The sequence below is a fragment of the Nicotiana tabacum genome, chromosome 11, assembly GCF_000715075.1.
Source record: "Nicotiana tabacum cultivar K326 chromosome 11, ASM71507v2, whole genome shotgun sequence".
Lineage (NCBI taxonomy): Eukaryota > Viridiplantae > Streptophyta > Magnoliopsida > Solanales > Solanaceae > Nicotiana > Nicotiana tabacum.
The window spans coordinates 148,010,710-148,027,758 of record NC_134090.1 but is presented as its reverse complement, the minus strand read 5'-3'; the positions used below and the strand labels follow the sequence as shown (position 1 = coordinate 148,027,758).

The window sequence follows — 17,049 nt, the reverse complement described above, 5'->3', positions numbered from 1 at the left end:
GGTCGTATTGACCAAAAATGATATTTTTGTGGGCAATGGATATTGTAACCATGGTTTATTTATACTTAATACTTCTGATACTAGCAATAAAAATGTATCTTCTTCTGATTATATGGTTGAGTCAATTTCCTTGTGGCATGCTAGACTAGGACATGTTAATGTCGCGTATATAAAGAAAATGCAGTCGCTAGGATTAATATTTAGTTTAAACTCAAATAATATTAACAAGTGTGAAATATGTGTTGAAGCTAAAAGTACTAGAAAGACTTGTTTTCCTATAAATATTGTTACATCCTGCAATATTACATCAATATTATGTCCCGCAATATTATATTACGACAATGTTATGCTATGTGGTAATAAGTTACGACGGTGTTGCACCCTACAATATTTTACATTGAATTTGTTGTAAGATAATTGACATCAGTCCAAGGAAAAGATTATTTGGGAATTATAAGGATTATGCTATTTTACAAGTGATTAGTAAATTCATGAAGGTGAAAGGGGGAGCAAGTCTAAGAAAACAAATTTTGTCAAAGTTTGGTATTTTGGAATAAAATACGGCCCGAGCTAAAATACCCGATATTTATGAACTAGTATCATACAAGGCACTACATGGCCATGCTACTAAGGTGTACAAGGTATGTTAAAGAGAGTAATCTTTTAAGTAAGTGGGAATAATTTTCAAATTTTGCGGGTAATTGATTAACTATCGAGTAACGAGATATTATCTAATTAATTAGTATTAAGTGGATAAATATCCTTTTTGGGCTGCCGTTTGGCACTAATCTAAGCCAAAGTGGAAACAAAATCTTGATGAGTCATTAGGCATGAGATTCCCTATCTACACGTACAAATCTTGAAAATTGAAAAGCAAGACAAAATCATTTTCTTTGGTCTCTTTATCAATCTGCTTTTGACTTTATATGCCAAGAATAATTAAAAAGCAGAAGCATTTCCATTTTCAAACAAAAGCTTCAATTGAAGCAATTTTCGTCCAAATTTTCAGAAAAATCAGGCCAATTTCGTTCCACAAGTTTGAAAACGCAGAAGCCTAAATCTAATTTTTGGGTCTAAGTTCACTCCACGAAGGTTTCCAACAGAATAAATATACGGAATTGTTCCTACTCCAGGTATGTTAAGGCCATGTCCTTTCTTCATTCTGGCATGATCTGTACATCTGTACGATACAAACTAAACGAGCAACATAGTCCATTTCCATCCGTACTGCATTTTTAATAAAGGTTATCTACTTGTACATATGAAGACATTGGCTTTGAAATTTATTCTGTTCGTTTTCTCTTGGAGTTCCACTATGTCTTATGGCCTTTGGTACATGATTTGTTGTAAGACATTTCCATAGCATCTATTATGCTTGTCTCATGGACATAGTTTAATAGCAATCTGTGTGTTCCCATCTATTTAGGATCACAACTTAGCCATGACAATGATCAGATACTAAGGTATCTAATATATTTTTGAAAATTTAGGTCATTAACTTATGCTTCATCGTCTATTATCTCCTACTACTATTCATTTCCTTATTTTGCACAACTCCGATTGTACATAACGTAATGAACGAGCTCCCAAAGATACTCTACTCTTAGAAGCTAGCAGTACTTACATTGTTTCCCTTCTTATGGAGTGATTAATGTTGATGTTGCTTCTCTTATCCTTATGTTATCAATGTTGTTGGTACTTCTAATTCTTATACGATTCTTGATCAAGAGTTATTCATAATAATGTGTACGGAAAATTTCGACCTTACATCACTCCGAAAGGTTCAGAATATATATGTATATATTTTACTCTACCGAGCCGCGCTATAGTCGGCCGGGTACGGCACCTATTGTGCAACCACTGATCAGTTGGATTTACCGAGCTCCACGTGGCCGGGTATGATTCTACCGAGCCTTTTGATGGCCGGGTACATTTTTACCGAGTCCTCTTTGAGGCCGGGTACGATATGATGATGATGATGCCCATAGAGGCGAATGTTTAAAAAAAAGTTTATGTATATATATGTATTATGCATTTCATATCAGTAGCCCCCAGAGGCACTCAAATGTTACAGGTTGTATCTCATCTGTCTCTCTTTACATTACTGTTCTTGTTTATGCTTCCATGCCTCACATACTTGGTACATTATTCGTACTGACGTTCCTTTTGCCTGAGGACGCTGCGTTTCATGCCTGCATGTCCTGATAGACATATCGAGAGCCCTCCAAGTACGCTATCAGCTCAACGGAAGATGTTGGTGCGCTCCATTTACTTCGGAGTTGCTCGTCTGGTTAGTATTATTTAGACGTGTATTGTTTAGTGTGGCGGGACTCTGTCCTGACCCTTATGACATTTATGTATTTTTAGAGGCTTGTAGACATATGTCGTGTACGTGAAAGATTGTATGGCCTTGTCGGCCTATGTCTTGAGTTTATAAATGATTATGTTGGCATATTAGGCTTGTATTTCACGTGTATATGATGATGTGATAAGAAAGATACGTTACGTTGGTGGTCGGTTGAGTAAGGTGTCGGGTGCCCGTCGCGGCCCATCGATTTGGGTCGTGACAAAAGTGGTATCAGAGCAGTTCTTTCTTAGGAACGTCTACAAGCCGTGTCTAGTAGAGTCTTGTTTATGGGTGTGTCGTGCACCACACTTATAAGCAGGAGTCTACAAGGCATTTAGGGTTGTCACTCTTTCTTCTTACTCTAGATCGTGTGGTAGAGCTCACTTATAAGAAGTCAAATTCCAAAATTATTATTTTTTATTTATTATTTGTAATAAGACGATACCTACATCCAGAAAGAAGGTTGGGAAGAGAAATAGTTGTGGAAGAGTTGAGTAAAAGGAAGTCGATTTTTCATGATGCATATGATAAGTAAATGTACTATCTTTAGTAGATCATGTATGTGCTAAGACGTATAAGGTTCTTGATGAGGAGCTTTATGGCAAGAATACTTATCCACTCTTACGGTAAAAAAAGAATAACGGAATCGGAAGTTAGACACAAGTTTCAGCAAGAAAAATAAGAAAGGTGAAGAAGGGTACGAGGCACCCAGTTAATAAAGACTATCATTCAGGAAGGAAGATATAAGCATTTTGAGTTACCTTCAACAATAACAGATGTACGTACAATTGGCCACACCTATCTCAGTCATGCCCTATGGGGGTTAACAAAAGTAGTATAAGAAGATATGATGGATGAATTGATTGTGTCAGTTGACATTTTCGAAGAATATTGCAAATGTGCTAATAGATCTCTTTATGAGACACCTAGATGGTCCACTCCAAAATAGCGCAGCCAGATATGAGTAATACAAAGACATGCACTTTAAGCCTTGATGGAATAAATATTACCTTAGTGTGGCTCGTGTCCCTAGTAAAGCGAGAACGTGAAGTAACTTGAGAATGTCGTATTGAAGTTTTCACAAGAAAAGGGATATGCAGAAATATTAGTAGAATAATGAGAAGAGAGATAAGGAAGCATTATAAATAAGGTGTGATACATGGATGCAAACGGTAGAGTGTTACAGAACCTATAGTCAAATGAAGAAAGAGACGAAAGGTGATGGTCCTTAAGACAAGGAAAGAGTATAGGCCATAAGGTTATATCCTCATATCAAGAAATAAGTTCGAGACTCCAACACGACTACCAGAGGGGAGAGTTAATCTCTAGAGTAACAGAAATTAGTATGGACTGGTAAACAAGATAAACTAAATATGAATTAGGGACTGAATGATTGGAAAATACTAAGCGTCATGGGAATTTTGGATTTCGTTCCGGCGATAATAGAAGGGACCACAGAAGAAGATTCATAATGAATTCAGAGAATAGTCATTCAGGGAGACGCTTCCCTAGAGCAAGCAATGTAAGCAAAGTTAAGTTTAAGAGACTGTATGTGCCAGTTACGCTAAGTGCCACCCTCGCGAGTAAGGGAATTTGTCATCCTTGGTACAGAAGAATTGCCGTAAGGCGAGTAAGGATCATTGATATTGAGAAACGACACCAAAGATGAAGAGGTAAAACATCTATAGGTAGATCCTCGTGGCTTCAACTTTTAGTACACCCCTAAAGGGGGGAATATGGAGTGATGTGGCATTAAGTCAGCATTAAGTAGTTCTAGTGACTATGGAATGGTAAAGGAAAAATGTGATAAATGAAACATGAATAAGATGACACTTATTCAAATCTTATAGATACACTACGATTCAAGAATATTGTGCAAGCATGACGTCAAAGAGAGGGAGTAAAGGTTCATATCCGAGCTGTTATTAGTAAATCTGGAGCCAGTGCGAGACGCAAGTTAAGACAAAGGAAATAACACAAGAAAGATTACGAGGAATATTGACATGAGAATGGGCCAACGAGTAGTTAGTAATTGGTTAGGATCCCAGTTATGGCTAAACATGAAGTTACAGACAGTCATCAGATCGTGTAAAATAAACATAGCAGAACCCAACATGGAGAATTCAGCCTCGGGGAATATTATTATAATACTTGAGAAATATTCAAATAGGAGTTGGGGTAGTTAAAGGTACCGTATGAGTGTTACAGAAGTAAAAGACAGTTACACTAGGAAGACAGTCAAAACTTCAGTTTAGAAGTAGCCGTACGAGCAGATGAGTATGGAGGTAAGTAACTAAGGATAATTACAAGTGAGCATGAACATCAAAAAAAAAATCTATCGGGAATACGATATAATAAGCTCACATCTTTACAAGCGTTAGAGGGTCTTCCCTAAGTACTACGACGAAAGACTAGCTGAAATAAGGAAGGAGATTTCAACCTCAGTACAACGACCTAAAGAGAAAATGGTCGTGTGACAACAGTCTCAAAATAAAATTATATGTACTCCCTAAGAAAGTGGCACCTACAGTGGCTAATGAACAAGGAGTAAAATCAGAAGTGATATTCAGGATCATATGCGTTGTATGGAATTTCAATATATATGGGCACTAGGATAAGCTAAGTATGGACGCAACAACGGGGCAGAAAGATCAGGAAAAACAATAGCTTATGTTTAAGGAGAGCTAAGATGGGAAAAAAGGGGGAATTACTCGATCAATGATCCAGAGTTAGTTACATTACAAACTCACTTAAGGGTTTGGAGTTTTATATATGCAGCATATACAGCCGTAGAAGATTTTGGTATACGTTAAAAGAGCCTAGGTCATAAACAAAGGATTAAATTGTTAAAGGATTGTATCATGCATATTCCTCAATGCCCATGAAAGGATAAACAAAATAACTAATACTAGAAGCAGCATGTTAGAAGATATCTTAAGCCTACATAGAGGCTGATCAGAAAAAAGAGGAGATGAAAGAGTTACATCGACTAAGCAAAATAGGAGGACCAAACGAATTATAGACCTCCGGATCACTCTTAAGTAGCAGAAGTATAAGAAAGATAGTACAATAGTGACATTTTATAATTGCTCTATGATGAAGCCAACTGAAGAGTACTAGCCTCATCAGAAGTCGGTACGAAGCTCCCACCGGATTGTGTATGCACCAAAGGTGTAAAAATTATAATAGAGCTTCAAGTATAGACGTGAATTGTACCTATGTGGAAGGGAGGTCATGAAAGAGATAGAAGATACAATGTGAGATTTTAAGGTAAGAAGGTAGAGGTGAACAGCGTGTGAGATACTCAAAGGCAGAATATGTGAATAGTCCATACATCGGATAAAAGGCTAGATGTGTTGGGATTCAATATCCAGGAATGATAGTGGCATATCTCACAGCCTATGGTTTCTCGGTATCGAGAAACCTAATTAAGAGAGTAAAGAAGAGTGAGAAATGATGTAATGTTTTGCCTGATACTCAGAATAACATAAGGAAATCGATGGTGCAAGCAAGTTGAATAAAAGTTGCGAGTAGTATAAACAGATATGTGTAGGTCGCAAGATAAGGAATAGTAAAGAGACAGAGTTCTGGAAGACAAGAATAAGGATAAGAAAAGGCAAGTGAGAAGGTGATGAGAATGGATAAAGTCCTCAGGATTAAGTCCATGGAAACAAGAGAGATAATGGTTTCTCTAAGTTATAGAAAGCTCAGTATAACCCGAATGAACTCAAAAGAGTCTAAGACTAATAGCATTTAGACGAGATAGAATGCTGCCCTGGTAACAGAATGAAGGTATATTTGCGAAAGATAAAGGATGAAGTTTGGGCCTTCGATTGAGTAAAGATTTGAAGAGGATTTCATGAATTATACGGGATTAAAATACCCACATAAGATGAATCACGTTGGGATGATATGAGATACAGTTATAAATGCCTGGTATAACCCCATGTGGATCAGTCTAATCATTTCAGATGTCCTGATGAGACATGGGCCCTAACGATAGTGTTACACCTAAAAGGTCAAGTTATTAGTGGTATAGTGGTATATTGTAGATTAATATTGAGGCAAATAAATAATGGATGGACAAAATTCACAAGTATGAGATGAGATTAGGCCGCCGTTCTTAAGACGGACGGTAATGAAGGAGCATTAAAGGACTGATATTTATACCTAAGAGATATGCAACAAAAGTAACTGGGAGCTTGGTAAGCGTACCTCAGTAAAGGTAGGTTGAAGTGAAAATTATGGCATAGTATAACCTACGTAAATGCAGTAAAGTCATGTGAATGGGTAACTAGATATATGAAATAAGATATGGCCATATTCGCAAGTTCTACAAAGTATCGAGCAAAAAGGACTAAAGGGGTGAATACCCTAAACTTGGAATTTATTCACAGAGCAACTGCTTGAACGACAAGAAGAGTATTAATGTATTCACAAGAGCTGTACGTTACGAAAATGATAAGAACGTCAGTCAACATTCGAGGACGAATGTTCCAAATGGGGGAATGATGTTACATCCTGCAATATTACGTCAATATTATGTCCCGCAATATTATATTACGACAATGTTATGCTATGTGGTAATAAGTTACGACGGTGTTGCACCCTACAATATTTTACATTGAATTTGTTGTAAGATAATTGACATCAGTCCAAGGAAAAGATTATTTGGGAATTATAAGGATTATGCTATTTTACAAGTTATTAGTAAATTCATGAAGGGGAAAGGGAGAGCAAGTCTAAGAAAACAAATTTTGTCAAAGTTTGGTATTTTGGAATAAAATACGGCCCGAGCTAAAATACCCGATATTTATGAACTAGTACCATACAAGGTACTACATGGCCATGCTACTAAGGTGTACAAGGTATGTTAAAAGAGAGTAATCTTTTAAGTAAGTGGGAATAATTTTCAAATTTTGCGGGTAATTGATTAACTACCGGGTAACGAGACATTATCTAATTAATTAGTATTAAGTGGATAAATATCCTTTTTGGGCTGTCGCTTGGCACTAATCTAAGCCAAAGTGGAAACAAAATCTTGATGAGTCATTAGGCATGAGATTCCCTATCTACACGTACAAATCTTGAAAATTGAAAAGCAAGACAAAATCATTTTCTTTGGTCTCTTTATCAATCTGCTTTTGACTTTAGATGCCAAGAATAATTAAAAAGCAGAAGCATTTCCATTTTCAAACAAAAGCTTCAATTGAAGCAATTTTCGTCCAAATTTTCAGAAAAATCAGGCCAATTTCGTTCCACAAGTTTGAAAACGCAGAAGCCTAAATCTAATTTTTGGGTCTAAGTTCACTCCACGAAGGTTTCCAACGGGATAAATATACGGAATTGTTCCTACTCCAGGTATGTTAAGGCTATGTCCTTTCTTCATTCTGGCATGATCTGTACGATACAAACTAAACGAGCAACATAGTCCATTTCCATCCGTACTGCATTTTTAATAAAGGTTATCTACTTGTACGTATGAAGACATTGGCTTTGAAATTTATTCTGTTCGTTTTCTCTTGGAGTTCCACTATATCTTATGGCCTTTGGTACATGATTTGTTGTAAGATATTTCCATAGCATCTATTATGCTTGTCTCATGGACATAGTTTAATAGCAATCTGTGTGTTCCCATCTATTTAGGATCACAACTTAACCATGACAATGATCAGATACTAAGGTATCTAATATATTTTTGAAAATTTAGGTCATTAACTTATGCTTCATCGTCTATTATCTCCTACTACTATTCATTTCCTTATTTTACACAACTCCGATTGTACATAACGTAATGAACGAGCTCCCAAAGATACTCTACTCTTAGAAGCTAGCAGTACTTACATTGTTTCCCTTCTTATGGAGCGATTAATGTTGATGTTGCTTCTCTTATCCTTATGTTATCAATGTTGTTGGTACTTCTAATTCTTATAAGATTCTTGATCAAGAGTTATTCATAATAATGTGTACGGAAAATATCGACCTTACATCACTCCGAAAGGTTCAGAATATATATGTATATATTTTACTCTACCGAGCCACGCTATAGTCGGCCGGATACGGCACCTATTGTGCAACCACTGATCAGTTGGATTTACCGAGCTCCACGTGGCCGGGTATGATTCTACCGAGCCTTTTGATGGCCGGGTACATTTTTACCGAGTCCTCTTTGAGGCCGGGTACGATATGATGATGATGATGCCCATAGAGGCGAATGTTTAAAAAAAAGTTTATGTATATATATGTATTATGCATTTCATATCAGTAGCCCCCAGAGGCACTCAAATGTTACAGGTTGTATCTCATCTGTCTCTCTTTACATTACTGTTCTTGTTTATGCTTCCATGCCTCACATACTTGGTACATTATTCGTACTGACGTCCCTTTTGCCTGGGGACGCTGCGTTTCATGCCCGCAGGTCCTGATAGACAGATCGAGAGCCCTCCAAGTACGCTATCTGCTCAACGGAAGATGTTGGTGCGCTCCATTTACTTCGGAGTTGCTCGTCTGGTTAGTATTATTTAGACGTGTATTGTTTAGTGTGGCGGGACTCTGTCCCGACCCTTATGGCATTTATGTATTCTTAGAGGCTTGTAGACATATGTCGTGTACGTGAAAGATTGTATGGCCTTGTCGGCCTATGTCTTGAGTTTATAAATGATTATGTTGGCCTATTAGGCTTGTATTTCACGTGTATATGATGATGTGATAAGAAAGATACGTTACGTTGGTGCTCGGTTGAGTAAGGTGTCGGGTGCCTATCGCGGCCCATCGATTTGGTTCGTGACAAATATAGAAACTAAATTATTATCCTTGATTTACACTGATTTAGGCGATTTAAAACAGATTATGCCTAGAGGTGGTAAAAGATATTATGTGATTTTTATTGATGATTTTTCTAAATATACTAAGTTGTATTTGCTTTAGAAATAAAGATGCTGCTTTTAATGCTTTTATTTCTTATAAAACTGAGGTTGAAAATCAACTTAGTAGAAAAATCAAGATAATTAGATCTGATAGAGGTGGAGAATATTTATCTTTCAATGAATTTTGTGAAAATAATGGAATTATTCATGAAGTAACTTCGCCTTATTCACCTGAGTCAAATGGAGTAGCTGAAAGAAAATATAGAACATTGAAAGAGATGATGAACTCTATATTAGTTAGTTCTAATGCTCCTGATAATTTGTGGGGTGAAACTATTTTATCTGCATGTCACTTATAAAATAGAATACCACATAGAAGAACTGGCAAAACATTGTATGAATTGTGGAAGGGTTATAAACCTAACTTGAAATATTTAAAAGTGTGGGGGTGCCTTGCTAAAGTTCTTTTACCTGAACCTAAAAAGAGGAAAATAGGTTCTAAAACTATTGATTGTATGCTTATTGGATATGCTGAACATAGTATTGCATATAGATTTATTGTTTTAAAAAGTGATGTGCTTGATTACACTACTATAATTGAGGCAAAGAAAGCTGAGTTCTTTGAATATATTTATCCACCGTCTGAAAAATTTCTCATACACCTGTTGAAACAAATAATTAAATTACCTCTAATGAGGAACTGAGAAGGAGCAAAAGGCCTAGGAAAAAAATATTTTTCATATGGAAATAATTTTCAAACTTTTCTTGTTGATAATGAACCATCAAATTATTTTGAAGCTATATCTTCTTAAGATGCTAAATATTTTAAAGAGGCAATAAAAGTTGAAATTAATTCTATTAAGAAAAATAATACATGAATTTTAACTGATTTACCTCCTGGTGCAAAGCCTATTGGTTGTAAATGAATTTTCAAAAAGAAATTTAATCCCGATGGATCTTTAGATAAATATAAAGCTCGGTTAGTAGCAAAAGGATTTTCTCAAAAACAAAATATAGATTATTTTGATACATTTGCACTAGTGACTAGAATTTCTTCTATTCGAGTTTTAATTGCCTTAACTTCAATCCGTTAGCTTTTTATCCACCATATGGATGTGAAAACTGCTTTTCTAAATGGTGACTTACAAGAAGAGATTTATATGGTTCAACCTAAAGGTTGTGTCATTCTTGAACAAGAAAATAAAGTTTGTAAATTAATTAAATCTCTTTATGGCCTTAAACAAGCTCCTAAGCAATGGTATGAGAAATTTGAACAAGTCTTACTAAGAAATATTTTTTTTAGTGGAGGTGTATAAATATGTTTATACTAAAGTGGTAGACAATGATTATGTGATAATATGTCTATATGTTGATGACATGCTTATATTTGGTACAAATTTAAATATTGTGTAAAGTACACAATTATTTCTGTCTGCTAATTTTGATATGAAAGATCTGGGCGAAGTAAACATGATATTGGGAGTTAAAGTTATAAGGAGTGAAAATGGCATAATGCTGTCACAAGAACATTATGTTGAGAGACTACTTAAGAAGTTTGAATATTTTAATGTCACACCAGTAAGCACTTCTTTTGATGCTAACTCTCAGTTGAAAATGAATAATGGTGACCCAGTTACTCAGTCTAAATATGCTCAAATTATTGGGAGTCTGATGCATTTAATAAATTTTACAAGGTCTGATATAGCCTATGCTATGTGTAGACTGAGAAGATATACTCATAATCCCAACAGAGAGCATTGGTCTGCATTAGATAGACTAATAAAATATTTGAGAGGAACCATGAATTATGGTATCCTATATAGTGGATTTCCTTCTACTTGAGAAGAGTACAACGATGCAAACTGGATCTCTGATTCAGATGAGACAAAATCCACTAATGGTTATGTATTCACCCTTGGTAGTGGTGCAATATTGTGGAAATCAGCTAAACAGACGATCATTGCTAGATCGACTATTGAATCAGAGTTTGTAGCTCAGGAGTTAGCTGGTTCTGAGGCTGAGTGGCTAAGAAGCTTCTTAGCTAATATCTCTTTAATAAAGGACGTATTGCCTCCTGTGTCTATGCATTGTGATTGTCAAGCGACAATAGCTATTGCAAAGAATAAATCTTATAATTGTAAAAGTAGACACATAAAATTGAGACATGATATCATAAAACAACTGTTGAGAGATGGAATAATTTCCATTGATTATGTGAAGTCAGAGATAAATTTGGCCGATCCTCTAACTAAACCCGTGAGAAGAAAATTAATTATTCAAACCTCAAAAGAGATGGGGTTAAGGCCGAAATGTTGTCAATACAGATGGTAACTCAACCTATGTGATTGGATATCCCATGAAGTAGGTTCATATGGGTAATAACAAGTCAATATTGGCACTGATACACAAAAAGAGAGTGCTTGACTGCTACTAATTGAGAGGCTGAGTTATAACTCTTAATGAAATTCATAGTCCTTATGAATGATGTATTTAAAAGCAGTATACACTTGATGAATTCACTTATAAGAGAGTGGAGTGGGCCGCTCCTATGAGATTTTGGCCTAGCCTCTAGAGCTCTCATGAATAACCAGGCATGCACATGGCCTATTGGGCGCAAAACCATGTTGAACAACAAAATTACCGGGGGTCGAAATGTGATTGATACAATATCTGACTTACAATAAGAGTTGTTGGTTCATAGAAATATTATATTTTACCAGTAATTCTGTGAGTTAAATTTTTTTTTTATCTAAGTTTGGTTCATAGTCCAGAACACTCCAAATCTATTGCATTTGGACCATACAAATCCAACAAATTTGACTCCTCTTTTATGAATTTTTTTAAAATATGTGGGGGAACTGTTGTAATATTTTCAAAAAGGTGGACAAATGTTTATCCATGTGGCAAGATGCATGCAAGTAAAGTGGACAAATGTCTATTCATGTGGCAAGATGCATGCAAGTCATGACAATCATACTTGACAAATGGCAAGAGACTTGACAAATGGCAAGAAAAGCCTTAAGTTTTTTTTGCTTATAAAAGGGTCTTTCCTTAAGCTAATTACACACAGCGAAAAACATCATTTCTCTCACTTCCTTTCAGGCCTCTCTTCTTCCTTTGTTGTCCAATATTAAATATTAGTTGTTTCCTTTCTTATTTACTTTTCCTACTAGCTAGCTGGGTTTGCAATTTAATATTTTGCTGATTCATATATCCTCTAAATAAATTAGAGATCAACTTGTTTAATTCTGGGGAAACATTTCACATTACTGAAATAGTTTCTTAGGACAATGCTTATCATTAATTATTAGGTTGAGTTAACCATAAGGCAACTCATTTCACAATGTGAGACTATTTCAGCAATACTCTAACTTCGTCTCAGTTTAGGTTGAGTTAACCTAGTCACATTGCTTATCATTTCACATTCGTCTCAGTTTCTTAGGTTGAGTTAATCATAAATAATTAAAAATCTTCTTGAATTAATTTCATGTTCAGTCAAATATCGTTACATAAATTAAGATGACATAAATTGAGACGAAGGAAGTATACCAATGGGACCTCAGTTCTTTTACTTGTTACCAGTTTAGAAAAAGGATAACCATTTTTCTTAAAATAAAAAAATAAAAAATCACTAGAACTACATGTGTACGTCGTACTGCGTCCACAAAAATCAAAATGTCGTATGCTCCCAGTTATTTCTTTGACAATAAAAATGAATTCTTTTAAATGGGGATGACATTTAGAAATAAAGCTGCTGAGTCTACTCCAAATTATATAAGGCATTCATACTTTTCAGTTTTCACAGTTTTACCTTTTAATTTGATCATGATTTTTTGTATGTTATTATAAGATTCTAAAAATATACTAGTAATATCTTTTATGGAGTATTATCTTACATCTAACTTTAATTATTCAAGTTTCAAATTTTGAAGTGATTGTCACTTTCAAATATTACAATTGTTGCGGAAGCCAAATGTATATAGTGTGAATAAGTCACAACTACTATACCAAAAAAATTATGACAGTCACCAAATAATAAATAAGACAATAAAGCAACAATAAAGGGAATACCAGAATTTACGAGGTTCGGCTAATTTTGCCTACTCCACGGACATAACCAATATTTTATTCCACTCCAAAAATACAAGTGAAATAATACTAAAGAGAGAAGATACAAATGTTTTAAACAGATGAGAAGGCAAATGAGAGGTGTGTTTAAATACTAAACATTAGGCCTTCTTTTATAGGGAAAATTTCCCAACCAAATGGCTAACCCACCGATGTGGGACTTTGCCAAATTCAACAAATCTCCACCTTGGCAAAATTCCACATCTTCAATCTTCTCTCAATAACAAATTTTGGTTGTGTCTTCATCTTCAATCTTCAGTGTTCAACAATGTTGATCAAATCCAAACAATGTTGAAACTTGACCGCAGTCACCACTTTTGTCAGCATATCAGCAGGATTCTCTGTAGTATGAATTTTCTTCACCGTGACTCCACCTTCTTCTATGATTTCTCGTACAAAATGATACCGAACATCAATGTGCTTCGTCCTTGCATGATAAACTTGGTTCTTCGCTAATTGAATAGCACTTTGACTATCACAAAAAATTGTGATACCTTTTTGTTTAACACCAAGCTCCTTTAGCAATCCTTGAAGCCAAATTACCTCCTTCACAGCCTCTGTAATAGCCATATACTCTGCCTCTGTTGTAGACAAAGCAACTGTTGACTGCAAAGTAGACTTCCAACTAACTGGTGCCTTTGCAAAAGTAAACACATAACCAGTAGTTGATCTTCGTTTGTCCAGATCACCCGCAAAATCTGAGTCACAATATCCAATTAAGACTGATTATCTTCCTGCTCAAAAACTAACCCGAAATCTACAGTATTATGAATATACCGTAGAATCCACTTCACAACTTGCCAATGCTCCTTTCCTGGATTATGCATATATCTGCTAATAACTCCAACAGCTTGTGAAATGTCAGGTCTCGTACAGACCATTGCATACATCAAGCTACCAACAACATTTGCGTATGGTACCTTTGACATATACTCTCGTTCAACTTCATCCTTTGGCGACATAGTAGTACTCAGCTTAAAATGGGGAGCAAGTGGAGTACTAACTGGTTTAGTCTTGTCATCTATGCCAAAACGTTGAAGTACTCTCTTCAAATATTCCTTTTGAGATAAACAGAGTTTCTTTGAACGTCTATCTCTTATTATCTCCATGCCAAGAATTTTGTTTGCCTCACCTAGATCCTTCATCTCGAACTCCTTCTTCAGTTGAATCTTCAACTTATCAATTTCTTCCGAATTCTTGGAAGCTATCAACATATCATCAACATATAGAAGAAGATATACAAAGGAACCATCTTTAAGCTTGCGCAAATACACACAATGATCGTATTTGCTTCTCTTGTACCCTTGCCGCAACATAAACTCGTCAAATCACTTGTACCATTGTCTAGAAGATTGTTTCAATCCGTACAATAATTTTTCAAGTTTGCACACCATATTTTCTTTTCCAGCAACTTTGAATCTTTCTGGCTGAGTCATGTAGATTTCCTCTTCCAAGTTTCCATGTAAAAACGCAGTTTTTACATCCATCTGAACTAGTTCCAAATCCAATTGTGCTACCAAAGCCAACATAATTCTAATTGAGGAATGTTTTACAACTGGAGAAAACACTTCATTGTAATCAATTCCCTCCTTTTGAACATATCCTTTGGCCACCAATCTTGCTTTGTAGCGAACATCTACTTGGTTAGGAAATCCTTCCTTCTTTGCAAATACCCATTTGCACCCAATTGCTTTCTTTCCCTTTGGGAGATTGGCCAATCTTCATGTATGATTCTGATGAAGGGACTGTATTTCATCATTCATGGAAATCCTCCACTTATCTTCTTCTGAACTTTGGACAACGTCTTTATAAGTAGTAGGAACATCATCAGCTACAATTGAGGTTGCACAAGCAACCGTCTCTATGAGACGAACAGGTTTCGTTATTGTTCTTTTTGGCCTGCTGGTTGCTATTGATTCAAGTTGTTGTTGAGGTTCCTGAGTTGGAATCTCTTCTACTGACTCTCCTTCTAGAGGATAATCTTCATTTGTTTCCTCCTCTGCTTCTTGTGTAGGAAAAATAAATTTTCCCTCAAACTCCACCTGCTTAGAAACACCTTTATTTTGTTTGGTATCTTCTGTTACCTTATTTACCATAGCAGATTCATCAAAGGTAACATCCCTGCTGAATATTACTTTCTTTGTCATAGGACACCATAAGCGATATCCTTTGACTCCAGAAGTAATTCCCATAAATATAGTCTTCTTTGCCCTTGGATCCAATTTTGACTCTGTCACATGATAATATGCAGTTGAGCCAAACACGTGCAAAGAGTCATAATCTACAGCAGGCTTTCCATACCATTTTTCAAATGGTGTCTTGCCATCAATAGCAGTAGATGGTAAGCGATTAATGAGGTGGCATGCATATGTAACTGCCTCAACCCAAAATTCTTTGCCCAAGCCAGCATTGGACAACATACACCGTACCTTCTCCAGCAAGGTCCGGTTCATACGTTCTGCCACTCCATTCTGTTGTGGTGTATGTCTAACAGTGAAGTGTCGGACGATGCCATCATTTTCACAGACCTTATTGAAATGATCATTTTTGTATTCACCTCCATTGTCTGTGCGAATACACTTGATCCTCCTGCCTGTCTGATTCTCCACCATCGTCTTCCATTTGAGAAAAATTCCCAACACTTCATCTTTGCTCTTCATTGTATACATCCATACTCTTCGGGAAAAATCATCAACAAAAGTTACAAAATAGTGCTTTCCACCCAATGAAGGTGTTTTGGAAGGACTCCAAACATCAGAGTGTACATAATCCAAAATGCCTTTAGTATTATGGATCGCTGTACCAAATTTAACCCTTGTCTGTTTCCCTTTAACACAATGCTCACAAAACTCCAAGTTGCAAGCCTTGACTCCTTTTAACAATCCTTGATCTGATAGAGTTTTCAAGGATTTTCCTCCAGCATGTCCCAAGCGCATGTGCCATAGCTTGGTTGCTTCTGCCTCTTTGTCGTCACTGGATGTCACTGTCGCTGTCCCAATAACTGTACTGCCACAATAGCGGTACATATTATTATTCTTCCGATTAGCCTTCATTACCACTAGTGCACCGGAACATACTCTCATCACTCCATTTTCTGCAATGATTTTAAACCCTTTTGATTCCAGGGCTCCCACAGAGATGAGATTCTTCTTCAAATCCGGTACATATCGAACATCTGTTAATGTTCTGATCATTCCATCATGGTTCCTTAATCGTATTGAACCAATGCCATATGAGGTAAGAGGGCTGTTATCCGCTGTGTGGACGACTCCATATTCTCCTTCTTGAAATTCCACGAACCAGTCCCTGTTGGGACACATATGATAGCTACAAGCCGAGTCCATCAACCATATGTCTGATGATGTTGATGACTCTGTTGTAACTAATGAGAAATCTGAATCATCACAATCAGCTACATTTGAATCCATAATGGCCTTTCCATTGTTATGTTTGGCCTTATTCTTCAACTTCGGACAGTCTTTCTTCCAGTGCCCTTTTTCTCGACAAAAGGCACATTCATCTTTGCTGGGTCTGGATCTTGACTTGGATCTTCCCTTCTTTGTCCTCGTTTGACTTTGAGGACGACCCCTCACAAATAGTGCTTCTCCTTCTCCGCCCTTCTGTTTTTCTCGCTTTCTTTGTTCATAGTTGTACAAAGCCGAACAAACTTCTCTAAGAGAAACTTCGTCATTTCCATGGAGTAGAGTA

General features: G+C 36.2%; 1 long non-coding RNA gene across 1 annotated transcript; it reads left to right on the top strand.

Moving 5' to 3' along the window:
- The first annotated feature begins 1,140 nt into the window (after positions 1-1,140).
- On the top strand, positions 1,141-9,159 carry LOC142166394 (uncharacterized). The gene is made up of 2 exons (XR_012696804.1): positions 1,141-7,708; positions 8,766-9,159. It is a non-coding gene; the product is annotated as an uncharacterized LOC142166394 (long non-coding RNA).
- The last annotated feature ends 7,890 nt before the right edge of the window (positions 9,160-17,049 follow it).